Source organism: Mus musculus, chromosome 2 (assembly GCF_000001635.26).
Source record: "Mus musculus strain C57BL/6J chromosome 2, GRCm38.p6 C57BL/6J".
Classification (NCBI taxonomy): domain Eukaryota; kingdom Metazoa; phylum Chordata; class Mammalia; order Rodentia; family Muridae; genus Mus; species Mus musculus.
The window spans coordinates 8,695,919-8,719,922 of NC_000068.7; positions in this window are offsets into that span (position 1 = coordinate 8,695,919).

Below are 24,004 nucleotides of genomic sequence, written 5' to 3' on the forward strand. Positions count from 1 at the left end.
TTCTCCCCCCCCCAGATGTCTTTTTAAAAATGAACAAATATTGTTTATCTTTTTTATGTAACTGAATGGTAAGGTCAACATAAGCCTAATCTTAATGTACTAAGGAACATGATGACATCAAACTACTAAGTGGTCCCCTAGTCTTAGAGGTGATTTTAGGGTCATTATGTTTCAGCAAAATCACCAAGGAACAGCACTGTACTCTAGGACTGAAACACAATCATCATGGTTTTCAACTGGAAGACAGACATTCCATGTATGGTGCACTAAAGACCATCCTTTTCTCATTATTGAGCAGATGGGATGCTACGCTGACTCCTTCCTCATCAATCTTCAGACATCAAATTGTTATGCTTCCTCTCACTTGATGCTCCAATTCCAGAGAAATACAAACAACCTAACTTATATGGGTGATGCGGGAGCAAAAAATAATGATGAGGTAAGAGAAAGCAACTTACTTAAGGTTCTCAGTACTCTCATCTGGGAGAGCCTACTGACAAAACTCAAACAGTAGGTTACTTTGACTAAAAGTAAATCAATCAATCAAATAGAAATGTTCAGTGGTATACTTGTAAGCAACATGAAAAGCAAAATATGTCTTGAAAAATTATACAGATGATTATATTTCAGACCTCCAGTGGAAAGTGAAACTGACATGAGGTTATCTTCTTCACACACACACACACACACACACACACACACACACACACTGCATGCAAGTAAATTGAATTCTTGTCAACATTACTAAAAGAACATCAGGCATGTCCCTCCATTCATTGGTCCACCTCCCAGGATGGTTGCAGAGTGACTTACCACATTTGTAGAGAGAATGTCAAAGGCTGGATACCCTAGATTGGAATGGTGTTCAAGTGCTCACCCTACTGTAAATTCTGCCACACAGAATTGCTTGAGAAGGTATATTGAGCAGCAATATACAAAATGTGAAGATGATACAGGAAGGAGAAACAAGAAGGCTTGAGGTCACCTTGAAAATGTGGGTTCATTGACAGGTTACAAAAAAAAAAAAGTAAGCTTCCAGAATCCTCGCACAACAGAAAAATGTTCATGTTCAATGCCTGCGTTATCTCTCCATCTGCTGATGGAGTCTTTTCCAAACCTTCAGAGCATGACCACTAAAGAGCAGAATATTGTCTGTCTGTATGTCGGTCTGTCTGTCTGTCTTTCTGTCTTTCTGTCTCTGTCTCTCCACCTCTCTTTCTCTATCTCTGTCTCTCTGCGTGTATGCATATATACATACATACATATATATATATATATATATATATATATGTGTGTGTGTGTGTGTGTGTGTGTGTGTGTGTGTGTCCTCTATTCTAAATTTCTCTTCTTCCTTCTCTTCTCTTATTTTGTGGATGGTTAAGTGTGGAAAATACAAACATTAAAACCAAACCCCCAAATCCAAAGGCATATTTATGGTAGGTGGTAGATGGAGAAAGAAAAGTGTTTGAGTTTCCCTAAAAACAGACTTTTCTTCCTTTTCTGAAAATTGCTGTTGAAGCCACTCTTTGAAAAGAAAGTCTACTTTGGCTGCGGATCTGCAGTTTCTTTTCTGACATAACTATGCCGAGGTGCATTGTCAAGCTTGATAAAAGGTTGTTATTGGAACAAAAAAAATGTGTTTTTCCTTCCCATGTAATATGTAATAAAACTATTCTCAGAAGTCTCAATGAACTCTCTCAATTGAGAAAAATACAGACAATTTTCATTATAAGTGAATGTCTCCAATTCATTCCCTTTCTATGGAAGGAAGACATGCAACAGTAACTTACTGTAGGCCACATTTCAGAAGATATAATCTATTCCATTATTCTTGTGTATGTTTCATATGAAAAATGTTATGAAGTTTTTTTTTTTCTCCTCACAAAAATACATATTCCCTTATCTCATTAAGTCGCTATCTCATGCAACACCCACTACTGGGCTGTCACTGGCTCCCCGGCTTCTGCCGCCAGGGTCTCCCCAGACTCAATTGCTATTTCAAAAGTATAAAAGAAAGGCGCACGCAGCATTCACACACAGTCAGTCCATTATTCAATTTAAAATCTCTGGCAAATGTAGATGGCTTTCTGAAAATGAACTGAGCCTGGTTTTGGTTGACTGCGTCTATGAGACCCAGTATAATCTAAAAGACGCTATGGCTTACAGGCTTGGTTATACACAGAATGCGATACTTGTTTCCATAATGTGTAGTGTTTCATCCTCAGGGTTACTTTGTGTTGGTCAGAGGCACCCATGTGGGGAAGCTAGTCTAAGTGCGACAGCTCTGAACACCGTCGTTTGTCTAAGTCATTTAACAGTGAACATTCTTGATTTTCTTGCTTGTTTGACTAGAACAGTCATGTATAGTTATTTTTATTTTTACATTCCTTCATGATACATATGAACTAAAACTAAAAAGTTTTCTAATTCTTCACTTTCTTGACCAGGCAATCTACTGCTGGATATGTTCTGCCAAACTTGGACATAAAGCCTTTTCACATAGACACACAGACACACACATCACAATGTCACACATATAAGGATCTGTATGCTGTTTAGGGTCACTCTCAACTTTTTAATTTGTAAGGTAATGCTTTACACATTATTCTTTAAAGTGCCTTCTGCTAGGGAAGTCAAAATTGATCAGATGGTCAAGACACTTTTTATTAAGCTGACGACCCGAGTACGGTCAGGAATTCAGCAAATGAAAGGAGAAACTATCTTTCTTATGTTGTCTTCTGGCTTCCATATGGGCATCGAGGAATATTCAGGTCAATAAACACATGTTATACAGATATATAAATGGGAAATACCCTACATTTAAAATGAGACAAAAATGTTACCAACGTCAGTTATCTAAGTAACAACGGATATATGTCTTCTGAGACTCATAATACTAAAATATTCTCACCACATAAGGGTGTAATGTATGACAAATGAGGTGATAAATATATGTACATACACACAGCATTTCACAACCTTATGGAATGCTCACGACTGAAAGCTCACAAGCTATGATTGAACAATCTGAAAAGGCAACCATTGTGACACACAGACAGACTCTGATTTTTCTTGCCTACCATTATCTTGTGAGCTAGGGTTCAGTAAATAACTTTTAACAAAATGACCTGTATGTTATGAAAGTGATATAAATCACCATACTAGTGCTGGCTTACAGAAAAATGTAATAAAATCTTGAAACTGAAACAACTGAGGGTCATGTTGCATGAATGGTCACCTCTATTTTCACTCTTTAACAACGTTTTCTCCCTTGGCTACATCTCTTCTTTCACACTAATTTCATCAATAATTCACACACACACACATATATAATAGTATAATTTTATACTATATATAATACATGTAATACTATATATTATATATACTAGTATAGCATATACTAGCATATATATTTACACATATAATGTACATACATAAGTATATGTATATATTTATGTGTGTGTATGTGTATGTGTGTGTATGTGCATGTGCATTTGCATATGTATATGTATGTGTGCATTTTTCTGCTGTATTTTTAGTGCAAATTTCCTTTTTTAATTTTTAAATACATATACACTTATATCCCAAACACTGCCCCTTCCCGGTCCCCCACTCACAAATACTTTCCCTGCACTTCCCCCCCTTCTCTGGTAAGATGGGGCAACCCCTGTGTATCTCCCCACCTTGCACATAAATCTCTGTCTGAAAAGGTGCATCCTCTCCCACTGAGGCCAGACAAGGTAGCCATGTTGGGGAATGGCTACCACAATCAGGCTAGAGCTTTAGGGATAACCTCTGCTCCAGTTGTTGGGGGGGTCCACTTGGAGACTGAGCTGCACATTGGCTGTATATGTGCCAGGGGTCTCATTCTAGCCTGTGTATGTTCTTTGGTTGGTGGCTCATTCCCGAGAGCTCCCAGAGGTCTAGGTTAGTTGACTCTTTTGGTCCTCTTGTGGGTTCCCATCCCCTTCATGGGATGAATTGAAAAGTATAATCTATCCCCACCCCGCTCTTTCATAAGAGTCCTCGACCTCCTTCCAATGTTCGTCTGTGGGTATCTATGTCTCTTTCAGTCTGCTGCTGGGTAGAGCCTGTTAGAGGACAGTTATCCTAAGTTCCTATCTTCAAGCATCAGTAACAGTATCAGGGATTGGTGCTTTTCCAATGCATGGGATTTCAATTGGGCCAATTATTGGTTGGTCATTCCTTCAGTCTCTGCTCAATCTTTGTCCCTACATTTCTTTTAGAGAGGACAAATTTTGGGTCAAAAGTTTTGTGGGTTGATGTCCGTATCCCTCAACTGGGGGGTCCTGCCTGGCTATAGGAGGTGGCCTCTTCGGTTTCTATGTCTCTACAATTGGACACTTCAGCTAGGGTCATCTACAGTGATAACTAGGAGCCTCTTCCATCTCAGGTATCTAAGACTTTCTAATGATTCATCCCCCTCTCTCTACCTCCCCCTCCCCTTTGGCAACTGGAGATATTCATTAATTCCCCTGGCCCTCTGGGTCTCTTTCTCTGTCCCTCCACATGCCTGCTTCTGTCTCCCATTCCTGTACTACTCCCCTGTCCCACGCATTTCCCTCCCTCTGCTTCCTATGACTACTTTTCCCCTTCTAAGTGATTCAGACATCCTTGCTTGGATACTCCTTCTTTTTAGTTTCTTTGGGTCTGTGGGTATATCATGGGTATTTTGTACTTTACAGCTAATACCCACTTATCAGTGTACACATACCATGCATTTCCTTTTGTGCCTGGGTTACCTTACTCAGGATGGTATTTTCAAATTCCATTTGCTGCAAAATTCATGATGTCCTTGTTCTTAATGGCTGAGTAGTACTCCATTGACTAAATGAACCATAGTCTTTGTATCCATCCTTTGGTTGAAAGGCATCTGGGTTGTTTGCAGTTTCTGACTATTATGAATAAACCTGCTATGAACATAGTTGAGCAAATGTCCTTCTTGTATGGTGGAGCATCTTTTGAGTATGTGCCCAGGAGCAGTATAGCTGGGTCTTCAGGTAGAAATATTTCCAATTTTCTGAGAAACCATCAGATTGATTTCCAAAGAGTATGTGAAACTTTGCACTCCTACTGGTAAGGAAGGAGTGTTTCCCTTGTGCTATTGCTTGAAATTTTGATCTTGGACATTCTGATGGGTGTGTGGTGGAATCCCAGGGTCGTTTTGATTTGCATTTCCCTGATTGCTAAGGATGTTAAGCATGTCTTTCAGTGCTTCTCAATGTGTGCACTTTTCAATTCATATATGCAAAAAATTGGAACCCTTTGTTTGAAAAATCAATGTGACCAAAAACCTCATTTGTACAGGTGTACTACACACAATAGGCAAGAAACCTCACAGGTTTGAGAGCCTTTAACACTTCTATAATCATAATGACAATTCTCTTGTCACTTCAAGTCAAGTCACATACCAGGTCAGTAAGTATTAGTAGTTTATTCAATAAGTATTGTTACCTTTCTATATTTGAAATTAAAGATGCATTTTCTTACTATCTTTTGTTAGCTCTCCTCTTACCCATACATTTGTGTTGGAAAAATAAATCATATGTTTATCTTTGTGGTACTGGGAGTTGAACCCAGGATCTCATGCATGTCATATAAGTGCTCTACCACTGTTGTATTCCCATTCTGAACATACTTTAGTAAAAGTCTTCACGTTCATAAAAATAACAAAAAGGATTTTCATATCATGTACTATGAGTCAGATATTGACATCAGTCATGGACATCACATGCATTCATTCCTATAATATGATCAATGCCTCCTGAGAGTTTGAGGAAATGAGGCAGTGAAGGTAAACAATATTCATAATTTCAAGAAGGAAGTAGCACAGTCTGGATTACAACTGTAGAATGTAGTGTGAGCTCATGTACTAAGAAAGAAATTATGGATACCCTGGGATGGAGTGCTGGATTGAATTGTAAAGAAAAAATTTTAAAATACAGCTTGGAATCCCACAGTGTTATAATCCATTTGAAGAGATAAAGTTAATGTGCAGGAAAAAAAATGAGAAAATGAATGTACAACATGCAGAAATAACATGAACCAGAACAGACATATGTCACAGTTAGAAACAAAGTTATATATTATATTTAAAATAAACACTTACATTTAAAAACTTGTCATGACAATACCATCCAAGGTGGAGGAGTGCCCAGCAAGGCATTTGAGCAAGAAACCAAAGCTACATCTAGATTAGTGAATCTCAGATCTCTACACTAGTAAGAAGGTCACTATTAAGATTTTTTAAAATTACTTTCTCTCTGAAAGTAAAAACAAAACCTAACTAAAACAAATAAACAATAAATGATGACAGTTTAGATTTAAGTTCTTGATTCTTCTTCCTCTTAGAGACTGGAGATGCAAGGGGTAGACCTAGACCCTCTACACATATGTAGCAAAAGTGCAGCTTGCTCTTCATGTGGGTCTCCCATAAACTGGAGAAGGGAGAATGTCCTTGAATCAGTTGCCTGCCTGTAGGTTCTGTCCACCTAACTGGCCCACCTGGGCTGACCACAGTGGGAGAAGAATGAAATGCCTCGTCCTGCAGTAATTTTGTGAGCTGGGTGAGGGAAAGGAGGTTTGATCCTAGGAGGAGAGAGGGGGCTGATATTGGGATGTAAAGTGAATAAATAAAATAATTAATAAGGAAAAAGAAAGAAAGAAACCAGGGACAAGAAGCAAAACAAGAGAGGCAGTGTCCTTGATGAGCAACTCAGATGGTGCCAAACATCCCATCCCACCTGAGCCCCATTAGCCTTGCTATCTCCCTTGTCAACCAGTGTTCTCCGGTTCCTCCAACTCTCTATCACACTATATATTTCTTTTAAGTCAGATCATAATGCTCTTCTTATCTGCTCTCGCTTAATATAAAGCATAAATAAAACTCACACCTTAGCACACCTGGGAGAAACAATTACACAGTGCTAAGATACAGTCAAATTCAACCACCCCTCTTTATTTTCCATCTTAGGATTTATAACTGAACCTTGTGAATTGTTCTTAGAGTTTTTACAGGAATCATGTTTTCACTGCCTAACTTCATATATGCAAATCTGTATGACTACACATATATGTGTGTATTCATAAACATGAAAGAGGAAGACATTTGCTCATGTATATGGATGAGTTGATAGCAGTTATATGTTAAAAATAAAATCAATAAGTGACATATTTTATTAGATAACTCTTACTGAATTTGAAATGGTTAAGGAACTTGGGAGTGATGGAACAACAACATGAACTAACCAGTACCCCCAGAGCTCGGGTCTCTAGCTGCATATATATCAGAAGATAGCCTAGTCAGCCATCACTGGGAAGAGAGGCCCCTTGGTACTGCAAACTTTATATGCCCCAGTACAGGGAGATGCTAGGGCCAAGAAGTGGGAGTGGGTGGGTAGGGGAGCAGGGAGTGGGGAGGGTATAGGGAACTTTCGGTATAGCATTTGAAATGTATAAAAAGAAAATATCTAACAAAAAACTGTAAAAAAAAAGAATCCACTTTATCAACATGGGAACAAATAGTGTTTGAAAAATAAATGCTTTGAGAAAATATACTATATGGCTGATAGCATTTCGGAAAATTTTGTGTACTAGTAGAGAGCAACCTACAGATATCCATTTCTCCCCTAATACAAATGAAACATAACAGTATGCTCAAAAACATGTTTCTCCTTCTTTCATGTTCTCTGTTTTATTTTCTACGGTTGTTTACATCTTACTTGACAAATAAAATATGCTCTGAGCCATCCATGGAGTGTCCAGAAACAATGTCTACTCATCTATTCTTGTCTTCTAAGGTATGCAATTCAGTAGATACTTAATCAATATTTAGCAAAACTTTTAGAGCAGATTGAAGAATTAAACAGCTGCATAATTTATTTTTGTTTTAGGAAAACTCCATTAAAGGGTTTAAGAACAGAGACAGGAGTTTACAAGAGTCAAAACAACCATGTTTACTGAAACAACACACTGTGGACATTTGTCTGTCCCCCCTCTGTCTCTTCACATTTATGTTCCCCTGCCCTTGTGATTTCTTATCTTATACATGTTTCTGTACATGTAAAGTACTTTAAGGTTATCACCCATATTAATCGGTAGGATTTGTTGTACATATTTTACTGTCAACCATAGGCATGGAAAGAATGAATTTCATTCAACAAAACATTGCTCTTTTGTAGCCATTGAACACTTTCCCATTTATTAGCAACTAAGATAATTTCTCTGCTCACCTTAGATGGCATCACAAAAAGTTTTATATTTCCCACTTAATATTTTAAAAAAAATCCCATAATGGCCAGAGTCTCTCCCAATGGCAGAAAATATAGCCTGAAACTCCAGAGTTTCTGGGAACTTTGCTCCAGGACTCTTGTTCGGTAAGAGAATGGAAGGGTATAGATGCATGATACAGAACTGGGCCTAAATCAAGACTTCTGTGCATTTCTGTCCACTGTTAAGCTTCAAGGCACTTGGGACTCAGAGTTCAGTAGCAGCTTGATAAGCTTTGGCTACATGGGTGGTTTTGCTCAAATCCTCATAGCTTCTGAATGTCAGATGGAAGAAGGCTCAGTACTGATCTCATGCAAAACCACTTTACTCTTCAATGGGTGCAGCAGCTTCTCCTATTCATAACTATACTTTCCATGTGCTCTGAAATCACTCTGCAAACACCAGATTATAATTGACCTAGCTGACAATTTATAGCTCCTGTATGAACCCAAGAGTTCTCTCTTCCTCCTTCACTTTATCAAAACAGATGCCTGGTATCTATACTTTTATTTTAGTAATTAAGGAGAGTAAGATTGTTAAGGCCAGTACACTGTTATCTATGAATTATAAGGAAGGTAAGAATGTTAAGTTAGGGTGAACAATGCAATTCTCCATAGGACGCTAGTTCATATGCTATTAACAGTCCTATAGGTCATTCAGTTCTCAAAGATTAATGTTATCCCCATTAAAGCATTTGGTAAAATTTCTGGCTCTTTCCTTATCAATAAAAGTTTGTTTCCCTTTTTTCTGATAATTACCTGAGAATGACACATTTAATCCAATGTCCTAAGTTGCATTAGAACAAAGGCATGAGAAAAAAAAATACCCAGGTATCGTTCATCACATTGAAATTATAACTTTTCAAACATTTGGTGATGTTGCAATTCAATAGAACCAATTATATTTCATAATAAATAATACTCTTAGGATTTTAATGTTCAGTTCTCTTGAATAATTTAAAGATGAAGGTTTATTGTGCAATGAGTCCACTGTCATACAACTGACTAAAGACATTTTCATATATACATCATTTCTATTTGAACCCAGAATTACAATGTTTTTAAATAGTTCAAAGTAAATTGCTCAAGCAATCAACATAAGTGATATCAAATTTCACAAAATTTTAATATGAAATATCCTGATTTCTCAATTACTTGTCTAGTTTATGTTATCCACACTAAGTTCACACCCTGTTTATTTTGTGCCACATAAAAACAATTAGCATTTAATATTTGTGTAATATCAGGTTGAGACATTGTAATAATTTTAGAAAAAATTCTAATTGTTTTAAGAATTAATAACTAAATTATTCAGACCAATTACCAACTTCCTGCTCTTTAAATGATAATAAGTCTCAGCATATCTAGCATATCGGTACTTGTTTTTTACAAAGTCATAATTTACTTGTGTATTATTTAAATATGTTATGGGATTTTAAAATGCGTTCTGTGGGAAGACATTAATCTTGCTTCTGATGGCACAAGATAAGTATGTTTATTAACAGATTCAGTTTTGCGTCTCTGTACAAACATATTTAGACTTTGAAACATAGCTATCGTTACTTCTGAGTTAGCAAAACATGCTTGAGCTTTCTCTAAAATCTTTAAGTGGTTGACTTTCCTTGTTCACTATATTATAATCTTTGTTTATTCTCTTAGAAATTAAGTCTATTTTACTAGTTTGGCATAGCTTAACATGATAGAAAGCACTATATATTTTGAATTAATACTTTTCCTGTCTTCAATATACTTTTAGAACTATGCAAATGAATGAAGCAGTATTAATAGAATGATATATAATGAGAAGATTTTAATTGTCAGTTGAAGTCAGGAACCAAATAGAGTTAGAACAAGGAGAGAGGTCTACCAATGGAAGAACATATTATTCCTTTCATTTCAAGTTTCTGGTCATACATGTCCATTAATGTGGTTGGTAATCTACTGTCTATTAATCAAGGAATTCCCACGTTTTTATAAGCCTAAGTTGTGATTAGGCTCCTATGTAAACATGAGAAATGGTGTGCAGGTCTACTTTAAACACAAGCAGGAAATGCTTATTTTCCATTAATGTTGCCTGGGCATCTCCTTTAGTTGCCATACATGCACAATAATCTTATTCTGATGAATAAAGATAAAATTCTCACTTCTTGAATTCATAGGTACCTCACTCTTTGAGTTATTTTGTCAACTATATAGTTTTATTATTAGATCCTAATTTTTGTGTTAATCTTATTTTTTTCTCCTTCTATAATTTTAAGACCATGTCTTCACATCGACCCATTTATAAAGCATTCCACTTTAGGAAACAATGAGATGGTGCAGAAATACTAGTGAATATGGATCCTATTTAAACAGAGGACAAATGTAACAACATACATGTAGTTAGAAAGATCAACATTTAAATATGTCCTTTCATTGTGGGGGCTACTCGTATTTTGGTGATAGGTTGTCTCATATGGTACTGCATATAGTACTCTTGTCCACGTTATTGTACAATGACTCCAATCTCCTCTCACTGGTGAAGCTGAAACCATGGGAACCTTAATGATTCAAAGCTCAGTGCTGGGGCAGGATATTAATAGTTGGGTCAAGCAGCTAGCATTTGGTATGCCTACAAAAGCTTATCAAATTACATCTAGGCACTTTGCCCTACAAGTTTGCTTTTAAATCTTGATGGAACAATCTTGCTCAAAGATTTTTGTTTCCTTTCTGACTTGCACAGAAAAATATTTACTCTGAGAATAGCCTTTCACATAATATTTTGATATATCTACCCGAGAAACCGATCTTTCTCCTAAATAAAAATCTAGTGTTAGTTAAAATTCAAAACGAAAGCCCATTATGTAGCTCATATATACTCATCCATTCAGTGGTAAATGAGCACCTACTACATGGTACTGGATAGCTAAAATATCTCCAAAAATATGTTCTCAACATCAAGAAGCTAAGTAGTATTGAAAAATCACATTATTAAACTATTCATAATAAACTGTGCTACAAAAGGCACTTGACATGAGCCCAGAGGAACTAGCCCCCATCTCTCACTAAATATAGTCCCGAACATTTATCGAGAAATTCGTTAATAATATTAATCACATATACCAGTTTGTGCCTTCTCATAGCCTCTTTGTCTTTGTGCCTCTAAGCAACACAGATGGACTTTATAATTATGATGGTTTAAAGTTCCTTTTGTTTCACTTTAAAGTTAAGTTTGATTTGAAGTAACATGTACACTTGCTAGCTCAGTCTACAAATCTCCTCTGTAAATGAGATTATATACACTGGTTGGTCTGTGGTTTGATATAACTAAGTTTTGATGAACATATAAAGGAATGGAGTCTTGGTTTTGCAAGCCTGCCTCAGTGATTCTGAAAAGCAATGGAAATGTTTTGAAAGCTGTATTTCATGTAACTGTTATTTCATGTTGATGGTAAAATTAGCATTTTTTTTATTGACAAATTTTGTTACTTGAAAATTTCAAATTTTTATTTAGTTGTTAAATCTTCATAGACTCTCCAAACAGGAAGCAGGAATTAAAAAGCAGTAAGCTTGTGGATGATTTACTCGATGCCAAGACTTGTTGATAAGAGTAAAATTCAAAATCCTAAGTCTTCGGAAAACTAAATGAAACTTTACAAATCCATAATGGTTTCTCTCAAATCTATTTTTTCATGTAATTATTTTAAATGTTTTAATGTTATGATTTCTTTTGCTCATTTGCTGTATTGATGGGGGTCTAAACACACCTTTCCTTAGTTAAGAAGATAACAGAGGCCTAGAAGCTGACACAGTGGCTTGGCATGATCTTTATCGCTGAAGCGGTAATATGATTCTGCTGTGTGACCAGGACCCAGGGAATGTTACCTCAAACCCACATCTCAACAAGATACTGGATCTTGAATAACAAATTAGGGGAATGGGAGTGAGGAACACAGAAAGCCTCTCTTCAGTTACAGAAAATACTAAGTTGAGATGGGTCTCTGGACATGGCTCTGTCTATGGAAACATTCTTGGGATCCTGAAGAAGATTAGTTGACTATTCCAGGGACAATGTTCTTTTAATTTTATTTTTTGTTTACAATTTCATACATGTATACCACATCTGCTGATCATTTATCTCCTCTTGGCCTCCTCAGTCTCTCGCTATTCCACTTCTTACGACCAAGCCCCAACCCTTTTGTGACCCACTTAACCAGGGTTGCTGTGCGGCTATGGCACAGATGGGGGATTATTTACAGGAGACTGGGCAACTTAGACACATTTCAGACTTAGCGAGGAGGAACACAACGTTGAGGTCTGTCTGGGCTCCCAAGTGACTTCACAATTGGCCTGAGCAATTTAATGAAGACCTGTTTAAAAGTGGAAACAAAGATAACATTAGAATAGAGGGGTAACATGCTTGTTTACCATGAACGGGGTTCTAGGTTAAATACAAAATTGAAAACAAACAAATAAATGGCAGTATAGTGTCCTCTTTTGTGCTTTTCTTAGTGAATAAGGGGTCATTCAAAAGCTCTACCAAGAGACAGGAAAGGTCACATCTGATGTAAAACCTCATAGAGCACCTTCTGTAAAGACCTTCTTACTGACTTCAGCTTTCATATCATCTCCAGCTTCCATATCATCTCCAGCTTCCATATCATATCCAGCTTCCATATCATCTCCAGCTTCCATATCATCTCCAGCTTCCATATCATCTCCAGCCCCTCTTCTGACACAACTCCTATCTAAGCTGGCACCAGAGTTTCCTATAACCCACCTCTCCAAAGAAAACATGTTCTATTCCTTTGCATTTTATTTATCCCCAGAGACAACAACATGATTCCTCATGTTTGGTCTCTCTTACCACCCACTCATATCAATAGCAGTCTCACTTTAATATTTAAGATATTGCTGCTGTGCTCTCTAGTTGCATAGACATATTTCAGAGAGAAACCATTTCTTGGTGCATTCCCTGTCTCTGGTCAGCTGTGATGAGAAGGCCTTCATGTCCATTATTCCATCTTCCTTCTCAAAATGTGTAGATCCTTTCTCTGACACTAAATAGTTGTTCAGCAAGTTCTTGTGCACTTATTGACATTTTAGAGAATGAGAGCCTGGGTCACAGAATGGAATTGTTTACCAAATTGTATTTAAAAAATGCTGATAGGGAAAGAGGAGAAGAGGAGAGAGATAGACAGACAAAGAGACAGACATAGAGACAGAGACACACACAGACACAGAGAGATAGAGACAAAGAGAGACACAGAGAGAGAGAGACATGGATACAGAAGGACAGACACACAGAGACAGAGACAAAGAGACTCAGAGAGACACGGAGACAGGCAGACAGACAGACACACATACACACACACACAGAAAGAGAGAGCAAGAGAGAGACAGAGACAGAGAGACACACAAAGAGACATGGAGATAGACACACACACAGACAGAGACACACACAGAGAGAGACAGACAGAGACAGACAGACAGAGACAGAGGTAAAGAGAGACATGGAGACAGACACACCTACACACACACAAACACACACACACACACACACACAGAGAGAGAGAGAGAGGGAGAGAGAGAGAGAGGAGAGAGAGAGAGACATAGCCCATTAAAATGATATAGTGTGCAGTGTGGTGCCACTTAAGCAAGGCTTTATGTTGCAAGAAAGCTTACTGGGTTTAAGGTTAGATAAACAAACTAAAGCCAAAGTCAGAATTATAATTAGGAATATATTTTTAAAATATCATATTATTATTTTTATTCCTGACTGTACCATGTGGATTGAATCATTGGAATCATCATGAGTAAGGAGAATAATCAGAAATAGAGAGTAAGTCACTTAGATGAGTTTTCCTTAAACCATTTTAAGAAGTTAAAGAAAAGTATTTCATAGCTGCCTTGTAATTGAGCACATCTGGATTTGTAAATGCTAAGGAATCAAGTTTGAAAATCTGACACATGAAATAAGCTGGTTCAACTCTTCAATTAATGGCTATAGATAGCATATGTGGCCTTCTATCTGGAGCCTGAGCGCCTGACATGAGAGCCACTCACATGAAACGCGATCTCTGACCCTGACATCTGATGGTAGCAGGCATTCTAGGAACTTGTTACAGTGTTTGGATCAAAGATTTTGTTTGTTTTGTTTTGTTTTGTTTTGTTTTGTTTTGTTTTTAACATAGGAAATAATTAACGAATAGTCTGACAATGTCAGATTTCAACGTCATTATTATTTTTTGTTACAAAATCATCACAACCTTTGTGGGTCACAAGTTAGAATCTGCTTTCCTTTCTCTGCTTCTGCCTACCCCTCCCCACCCCTCCACCACCTAACACCCTATTTCTTACATTGCCTTCTTATAAAAATCATCATTAAATCTTAGGTGTCATTTATCTTATTAACAGAGATTTCCCAAGGAAAAGATAATCTAATTCAGACACCTTTGCCATTTTGGGCAATTGATTATAATTTTATTTTAGAGAAATCATGAATATATAATCATAAAAATTTACAGATACTAGTAAATGATAAATTACTGTAAGAATAAGAATTCTCAAATAACTGAAATAAATATCATCAAGTCTTGTCAATCTAAATAAACATTTTTTAGACAGAACAGTGATGCTCATGGGAATTCACAGGGACTGTGATAGCATGCACCGGACCTGCATAGGTTCAAGCCAAATGAGCCTCAAGAATGGAGTCTCATTGGGTATATTAACTACACATAAAGGCAGGTTTCATGTCCATTTGGAGATGTCCAACACAAAATGAACTCAATGGTGTTTTTATAAATGCTGTGTCTCATAATGTTTTGTTGGACTTTTTTTCATTTTGGTTTTGACATCACTAGCTTTTTTACTTGTGTATTATGGTTTCTAACTTTGTGTTTTTATGGATTTTATGTATGTGACTTGCATTTTTAAATTGTGATTTATGTGCTTTTTTCCTGTTTGCTAGAGCGAGAGAGAGAAAGAGAGAGAGAGAGAGAGAGAGGGAGAGAGAGAGAGAGAGAGAGAGAGAGAGAGAGAGAGAGGACAGTGTTGTATGGGAAAACCTAGGAGTACTTGGCAGAGGGCAAACTGATCAGAATATATTGTATAAAATTTTTACAACAAAAATATACAATAAAAAATTGTCAAAACTTTTACTTTAGAATTCTCAAATTTCCTGTCTCATCAATGGTTTCCCTAGATTTTTCTTTTCTTTCTTATTTTATAGGTTGATTGATGTGTTGCCATTGCTGTTACTGTTTTTGGTGCTGGAGATTTAATCCAGGGTCTCGGTCATGGTAAGCAAACTCCCTACAATTCTATATAGTTGTGTATATTTGTAGAACATGGGGGACACAAGGATATTTTGGAAAAAATTATAAACTGTATATTGAGTATATTTCACTCAGAGGAAGGAAGGAAGGAAGGAAGGAAGGAAGGAAGGAAGGAAGGAAGGAAGGAAGGAAGGAAGGGTGATGTGGGATGGAGGACATTTATTTCATGAAGCTTTCAATGAGAATCCCAGGCAAGAATCATGGTTTGGAATGATTCTGTACTGACTTCTAATATGCTTTACACATTAAGGACAAACCATATTTGAATTCATGTGAATTGTTTTATATGCCACTGGTATTTTGTCCTTACTCTTGTTTTTCCCTGTTTGGATTTTGAGACAGGGGTTCCTGCAATCTGCTCTGGCTTTGAACCTCCCAGAATACCCAGCCTTCACTTCCCAAGGCCTGGGGTTATAGGCACTTGTCACCAAGGCCAGTTTTTTTGTGATAATTGTCGTCAATACTCATTTATATAATTTACCATGATGTTCATGCATACACATAATTCTTGGGTGTTGCTGAGATCTGTAGGATAGAGAATCTTTTGAAAAGTTTCATTTAAATTGCTTATTTAAGAAGCCCACAGGTTCAACTCAGATTTTTAGTGAATTGAAGGGTTAGCCCCATATTTCTTTCATGTTACATTTTGCTCATCTGAGGAACGAGTAACTTGCATAGAATTCTCTTGAACGATGGAAGTTATAATATGTGGAGAATTATTGAAATAAATGCTACCTCTTTAAACTGAGTTATTTAAAATGATTTGGACACTGGTATCTTTCTTAGCAATATGCAAATGATCAAGCTTATTACATCTGTATTTATTTGCTACATTTTATCCACATCTCTTTTCCTGCTCCCACTTTCTTCTGTCTCTGTAGCCTCTGTCTTGCTCTTTCTTTTAAATTAACTGATCATGACTCTCTTTACCAATTAGCTTATCAGCTTTAACACTGTTGTTTTTGTTGGTTGTAATTACAGTGTACATTTTATATTAGTCAGTTTTACTTCAAGGAAACTGTTTCACTTAATATATAAGGACATTATACAATAAATAGGTAGTCCTTCCTTTGCTATTTGTGAATTAGTGAATGATACAATGAAGCCTGTGTTTTGCATGTCACACGAACATTGTAGTTATTTTTGTTACAAGCAGTCAGCTATCATTTAAGTTATTTTAAAGATAAGGAATCTCTTAGAATTGATTTCCTTTTCTTTTCTACCTTTTAAAGAATACCCTACATCTAAGGTATGTTTGCTCACTGGCTTCTTGGAAGACAGTAATTTCCCAGAGCCTGAATCCTTCATACATGTGTTTTCTTACTGCCTTATTCTGTGACATTTAATAATAACAACAATTTCATTGTACACACAAAAAATGTCGAGAATAATAACACTATAACTTTAACTTATTTCATTTGTGCATCTTCTTACAAACTGTAGGGCAATATAGCCATGGTTCTGATAATTAGAATACAGACTTTGGGGAGCGACGATTTCCAGGCTAGATATGACTCCTTGTGCATCTTACCACTTGGTTTTTCTGTGTCACTTGCTTCATTATTAGACAGGTCCAACCTTTTCTAACCATCCTTATACATTGTAAATATAGTTGTATGGTTGGAAAATAAACATCATGATTGTGTTTTTATATCTTTCAATATTTGTGCTTTGTTTTGTTTGTTTTATTTTTCCCTAACCTTGTATGAATTTCACCCCTCTCCTGGCATGTGATCTATCATCTGTCCTCAGGACAAGGATGAAAGGAAATGGTATATACAGTCGAAGAACTGTTTCTGGGTGGTTCTCTTCTTCTCCACTCTTTCTGGAACCTGGATTGTCTTTCCCTACTTTGTTTCCTGATTTATTCCATCCCTACAGAAGTCCGTGTGAGTCACCTGGATTCCCCATTCCCCACCCTCCTACCCCTCACCCCCCTCTGCACTGTTGCTTGGAAACCCTCACAAGCTGGAAAACCAAGGCTGTAATCTCGAGGTTTACTTTATTTTATTGCCTTCTCTGGAATCACTGACCAATGTGGCCATCTGCTACATGCATGCTAATCTTCACGCTCAGTTTTTTATTTTGCTATGCCTGCTATGTAAAATGGCTGGCACAGGGACATATCCTGAATACTTGCAGTTGGATGGTGGAGTTCTTTGGTGAGCTGTAGAACAATTGTTGCAGAGAGCATGACTCTCTGGAGGTGGGGTCATTAAGAGCTCACCTTTGAGGACTGTAGCCCTACTCTGCTCCTATGTCAGCTCTCTGCTTCCTGTATGGTAAAGCAATGTGACAAAACTCCTCCTAAGCCATGGACTTGGCTAATCCAGCCACTATGTCTTCCCCTATGATTTACCATATATCCTTAAACAATAAGCCAAACTAAAATGACCTTTTCTTTAATTTACCTGCATAGTGAAAGGAAAAGTAACAAATGAATATTTATTTCTAATTTCAGTAATGAAGGAAGATAAACTCAATCTGTGATTCTACCTTGTGTGTAAATGGTGATCTTTTCTTTCAACCCAGTATGAGAGAACCAATTAGATATACTACTGACAGGCCACATCCGAGGAGCACACCAAGGAAAGGAAAACACGTAGATCCTACTAGGTGTCCTAGAAAGACTTTATTCCCCACGTAGCATCAATTTAATAATTTTATGTGTTGACTGATACTTCTTCCTTAGGACTTAAATTCACTCTAAGGTGGCCTATAAGGGGGATAAGGGCCTGGAGAGCAGTGTGTGCGAAGGAAGTATTTTTGTTAGATGTTTTAATGCTGTTGCTTTAAAGAGAAACAATGAAGTTGACCTTCTTGGCATTCAGGAAAGAGAAAGGAGGGCTGCTGGGAGAGCAAAGCCCAAGTGATCTGGGAATAGGACCGATGCTCTCTTTGTTTAAGCTGCCACAGCATGAGACCCTCTCACAAATCATGCAAAGTTGCAAAGTTCATGGTCTTCATGTTACAGCCAAGGATTCCTGCAGGCAGAGAGGTAGAGAGAAAACAGAGAGAGAGAGAGAGAGAGAGAGAGAGAGAGAGAGAGAGAGAGAGAGAGAGAGAGAGGTTGAGAGAGAGAATACATTTTTGCATGGGTGTGTGCCTAAAGACACAGATTCACACACTGCTGCAAGGCTTGGCCAGGACTTTGTAGCTGCTAAGTCATGTGAAAAGAGAACATAGCTGATATCACACACCACTGAGCCTCGTGGCCTAAGGGAAGTGGACAGTTGCAATTTCCCAGAAGTATTAGGGAAATGTATCACCTATGACAACCAGCTGTTTTGCCCCGACACATCTCAAAAACCCACTCATAGGATGTGACTTTTTCCAACCATACCAGAACGTGCCAAAGCTTATTGATCACCCCTCTAATTACTATTGCTCTCCCATCCTCCCACACATTCAACACAGCTGATTGCTTGCTTTCTCTATCCCTTCATTGCTTTCTCTTTCTCTCCTTCTCTTTCTTTTCTCCACTTCTCACCCCTGGTATTTCCTGTTCAGAAGCGTTATCTGCCCAATCAAATCAACTGCTCCAGGAAGATAAGGAGTCTCTGTAACACATATTGGAAGCCAACACATTTTGACTCTCCCTGATCCTGTGCATCCCCCTTCAATGCCAGGTGCTTGGCTGTGTCCCAGGGGGTATCTTCCTTCCCTGTATTCTATTTGTGAATATGGGGGTGACCCTTGCCTAATACCACCACCACCACCATCATCATCATCATCACAGTTAAGATGCTAGGGTGAAAGCGAAGGAAATTATGGAGAGCCACAAATAAACACTTTTCTTACTTTCTGCTCTTGTCAGGCTCTGAATCAGACAGCAGTGATGGGAAAACTCAACTCAAACTTACTCTTTAAATTCGTTTCTGCTACACGTGCTTTTAAGCTAGATAAGAGTTTTATGGGCATAGGTATCAGAGAATCCTTATTATCTGGGCTTGAGACCATTTCCCTGTCTAGTTCTCCTTGCAGTACCAGTTAAAACAATCCACCTTGGAAAAGGGGGCCAGAACAAAGCATGTGACTTTATGTTGTTATCTAGGCCTGTATAATAAATAAAAGACAATTTAAAATTAGGAGTTTCATTTGGTTGAAGATAAGATTGATGATCTATGGACAAGAACATTGGGAAGAAAGCTGTCATGTTTTCAAAACTGGAAAGATAGAGCCTTACAATTTTACATACATAGAGAGAGGGGGAGGGAGAGGAAGAGGGAGGAATGGAGTTTATCTTTGGTGAATAGAAAATTTGAGTTAGAGTTAGGTCAGATGAATAAATTCTATCAAACTCCAGCATAATGTAGCATCTGTAGCTAACAATATTATACCATTAACTAATTTTTTTTACTAAAGTTTATATTGATAGTAAGTCACTGCATACACAAACAAGGCACCAAAAGCTTTAAGTATTGTAGACATTTCTATTTAATTGGTTGTTGGTATGCACATGTATAAATCCAAACACATTAAATTTTACACATTGGCGGCTGATTATGGGATGGATCCCTAGATATGGTAGTCTCTAGATGGTTCATCCTTTTGTCGAAGCTCCAAACTTTGTCTCTGTAACTCCTTCCATGGGTGTTTTGTTCCCAATTCTAAGAAGGGGCAAAGTGTCCACACTTTGATCTTTGTTCTTCTTGAGTTTCAAGTGCTTTGTATCTTGTATCTTGGGTATTCTAAGTTTCTGGGCTAATATCCACTTATCAGTGAGTGTACATATCATGTGAGTTCTTTTGTGATTGGGTTACCTCACTCAGGATGAGGACCTCTAGGTCAATCCATTTGCCTAGGAATTTCATAAATTCATTCTTTTTAATAGCTGAGTAGTACTCCATTGTGTAGATGTACCACATTTTCTGTATCCATTCCTCTGTTGAGGGGCATCTGGGTTCTTTCCAGCTACTGGCTATTATAAATAAGGCTGCTATGAACATAGTGGAGCATGTATAGGTGGAACAACAATATGAACTAACCAGTACCCCCTGGAGCTCATGTCTCTAGCTGCATATATGTCAGAAGATTGCCTAGCCGGCCATCAGTGGAATGAGAGGCCCATTGGTCATGCAAACTTTATATGCCTCAGTATAGGGGAACACCAGAGTCAAGAAGTAGGAGTGGGTGGGTAGGGGATGGGGGGAGGGGATGGGGGACTTTTGGGATAGCATTGGAAATGTAAATGAGGAAAATACCTAATTAAAAAAATTTTAAAAAAGAGAACAATACAAAAAAATTTCACATTGAATATATGGAAGGCTTTATACCTTAATAGGCTGATTTTATGAAGTTGTGAATATACATACAGAAAAATGTGAAAGTGGTTTTGTCTACAAAGAAGTTGGTATATAATATATTTTGAGAAGCAATAATATTTTGCATAGTAATAATGAAAATTCCACTGCCTAGAAGCATTAACATTTATCACTTTCAAAGTTGTTTGGTATTTATTTGTGAATGTTTGAATGTGTGTATGCATATTTATATATGAACATGTGTGTATATTGTGTGTATCTGTTTTTATGTGTGTGTTCGTGTGTGTTAGATGCAGATTGAGTCCAGAAGAAGGTATTGCCTCCCCTGGAGCTGGAGTTGCCAGTCTTTATGGATATGGTTGCTGGAAGTAAATTTCTTTCCTTTGAAAAGAACAGCCAGTGCTCTTAACCACTGAAACATAGTTCCACATCCTGGAAGCTTTGACTTTCCTTGTTATATAAAATCTAAGGTGAGCCATTTCTACTCCAACAGTCTTTTGCCTAGTTGGAAGTTTGGCTATCTTCTATGTATAGCGAATTGTGTCATAACTACACTAATAACATGTAACGTTTAGTAATGGGTGAAGAATGGATAGAGTGAGAAGAGAAAGTAAAGTCATTTTGAAATGTTCTTGTGACTTCTTACAAAACTGTTTTTGAGATGAAACTGAGCTGCTTTGCTCATCCATAACTTCACAACTCTGTTGTCTAAGCCTTTAACTCTCTCTCTGACAGCACTACCTTCTCAGCTCCTTAGCCCATCTGTGGTTCAGTGGTGGTAGCATAAGTGACTAGATTTCTGTTCTTCTGAAGTATGAAGGAGTCAACACTGGTCATCCATGCATCCCCTTCAACATGCAAGCACATATGGTGGATGATGCCACTCTATTGTCATACACAGTTGCAGTCACAAATGCTTTTATGAAGGAAAACAGCTGCTGAGAACACAGCCTCAAGAGTCACCCTGTTGGTCCTGAAGTCAAGAAACCCACAATATCATTTTCTAATTAAATCATGAGCTTACTTCACTTACTGAAAAAAATCATACCAAAAGTACTGGGATGAATTCATGCAACTTTTGCAAAACTCTTGAAGTTATACCATCTCTAGTTTAAGTCATTTCTTTCTCTTTTACAATAAAAGCAAGCACAATGTTTTTATTGGAGATAAGTCTTTGGACACTTTTTATTCTCTTCAAAGGAGGAAAAAAGCTTAGTCAAGTCATTTTTCTACTAAAACCTGACTTGATCCTTTTAAAAGTGAATTAGTAGATATATAATTTTTCATAAAAGTGTCCATGAAGGAAATATATTATGTTGACCTAATATTGCTTCAGTAAAGTCTTGTTTTCACAATTCATTCTCATATTTTCATTTGTATTCTCAACCTATTTGTTCACAAGCATGACATCCACAAGTGGAACTACTTACCAAGGTCCAAACAGACTTCTATGACAACCATAAATCTAGTATCTACCCCTTTAAACTAAAGAACTCCTTTATTCATTTACTGTGGGAAGGGGTAAGCCTGGCACAATGCTCCCCATGGTCCGAGATCACGGTAAAGTGGCTGATGTGCTCCTTTCTGTCCCTGTGCTCTAGGGATTCAATCAGCTCCTTAGCTTTGCTGGTAACAAACAAAGAAACTTTGTTAAGAAACTGGGAACAACCCAGATGTTCCTCAACTGAAAAATATAGATAAAGAAATTGTAGTACATCTACACAACGGAATACTATTTAGCCATTAAAAACAAAGACATCATGGATTTTGCAGGTAAATGAATGGAACTTGAGAATATCATTCTGAGAGAGGTAACCCAGACCCAAAAGGACATGCATGGTATGTTCTCGTTTATAAGTTGATATTAGCATAAAATACAGGTACCATGTTACACTCCACAGACCCAAAGAAGCTAAACAAGAAGGAAGGCCCAAATGATGAAGCTTGAATCTCATTTAGAAGGGGAATAAAACAGCTATAAGAGGCAGATGGAGAGAGGGAGGGGGCATGAAGAGGGAAATGGAGGATTTAGGATCATGAGGAGGTATGGCCAGATGGCCATGAAAATAAATGACAATCTATGATTGATGGAGAGGTAGGAAGCATTTCTAGGATGAGACAGAGTTCTGGGATAAGGGAGGTGTCCAAGAATCAATGGGTGTGACCCACACTGGGGATATGGCACCTGGCAGGAACCCTAGTGGAGTGATATAGACACCAACCCACCCACAAAATTTATCCTATCTACCAGTAATGCAGGCCTGGAGGAAGAGAGCAGGGACTGAGGGAATGGCCAACAAGAATCAGCCCAAATTAAGACCCACCCCACAGGCAAATAGTATCCATGATATTACTAATGATACTGCTTGAAAACAGGAACATGGTAAACTCTGAGGGGTCAATCCAGCAGCTGACTCAGAGAAATTCAGACACCCACATTCAAACTGTGTATAGAACTTGGGGACTCTCGGGGAAGAATAGGAGGAAGGGTTGTGGGTCTCTAAGAGGATAGGAACTCCACAGGAAGAACAACAAAGTCAACTAACATGGATCCTTGTGGCTCTCAGAGTCTACACCATCAACCAAAGAACATATATGGGCTGAAACAAGGCCTCCCTGTTCATATGTATCAGATCTGCAGTTTAATCTTCATGTGGGTCCTGAGCAACTGGAACAGGGACTATTCGAGAAGATGTTGCCTGCCATATTACCCAAATATTATCTTAGATAATGTTGTGAAAGATGGACTGCACTTATTGCATTATAAAGACTTACCTTCAGTCAGAGGGCAGAAACTGTTAGAAATAAAGATAAATTCAATGATAAGGATGTCAGAAGGGAGGAGCCTGGCATAGCTGTCCTCTGAGAGGCTCTACCAGCAGCTGACTCAGACAAATGCAGACACTCACAGCCAACCATTGAACTGAGGTCAGGGCCACCCAAGCAAGAATTAAGGGAAGGATTAAAGGAGCTGAAGGGGATGGCAACCCCATAGAAATACCAATAGTATCAACTAACCCAGACTCCTGGGATACTAAGCCACCAACCAAAGAGCACATATGGATTGGTCTGTGGCCTCTGCCACATATGTGACAGAGGACTGCTTAGTCTTGCCTCAGTGGGAAGGCTGTGC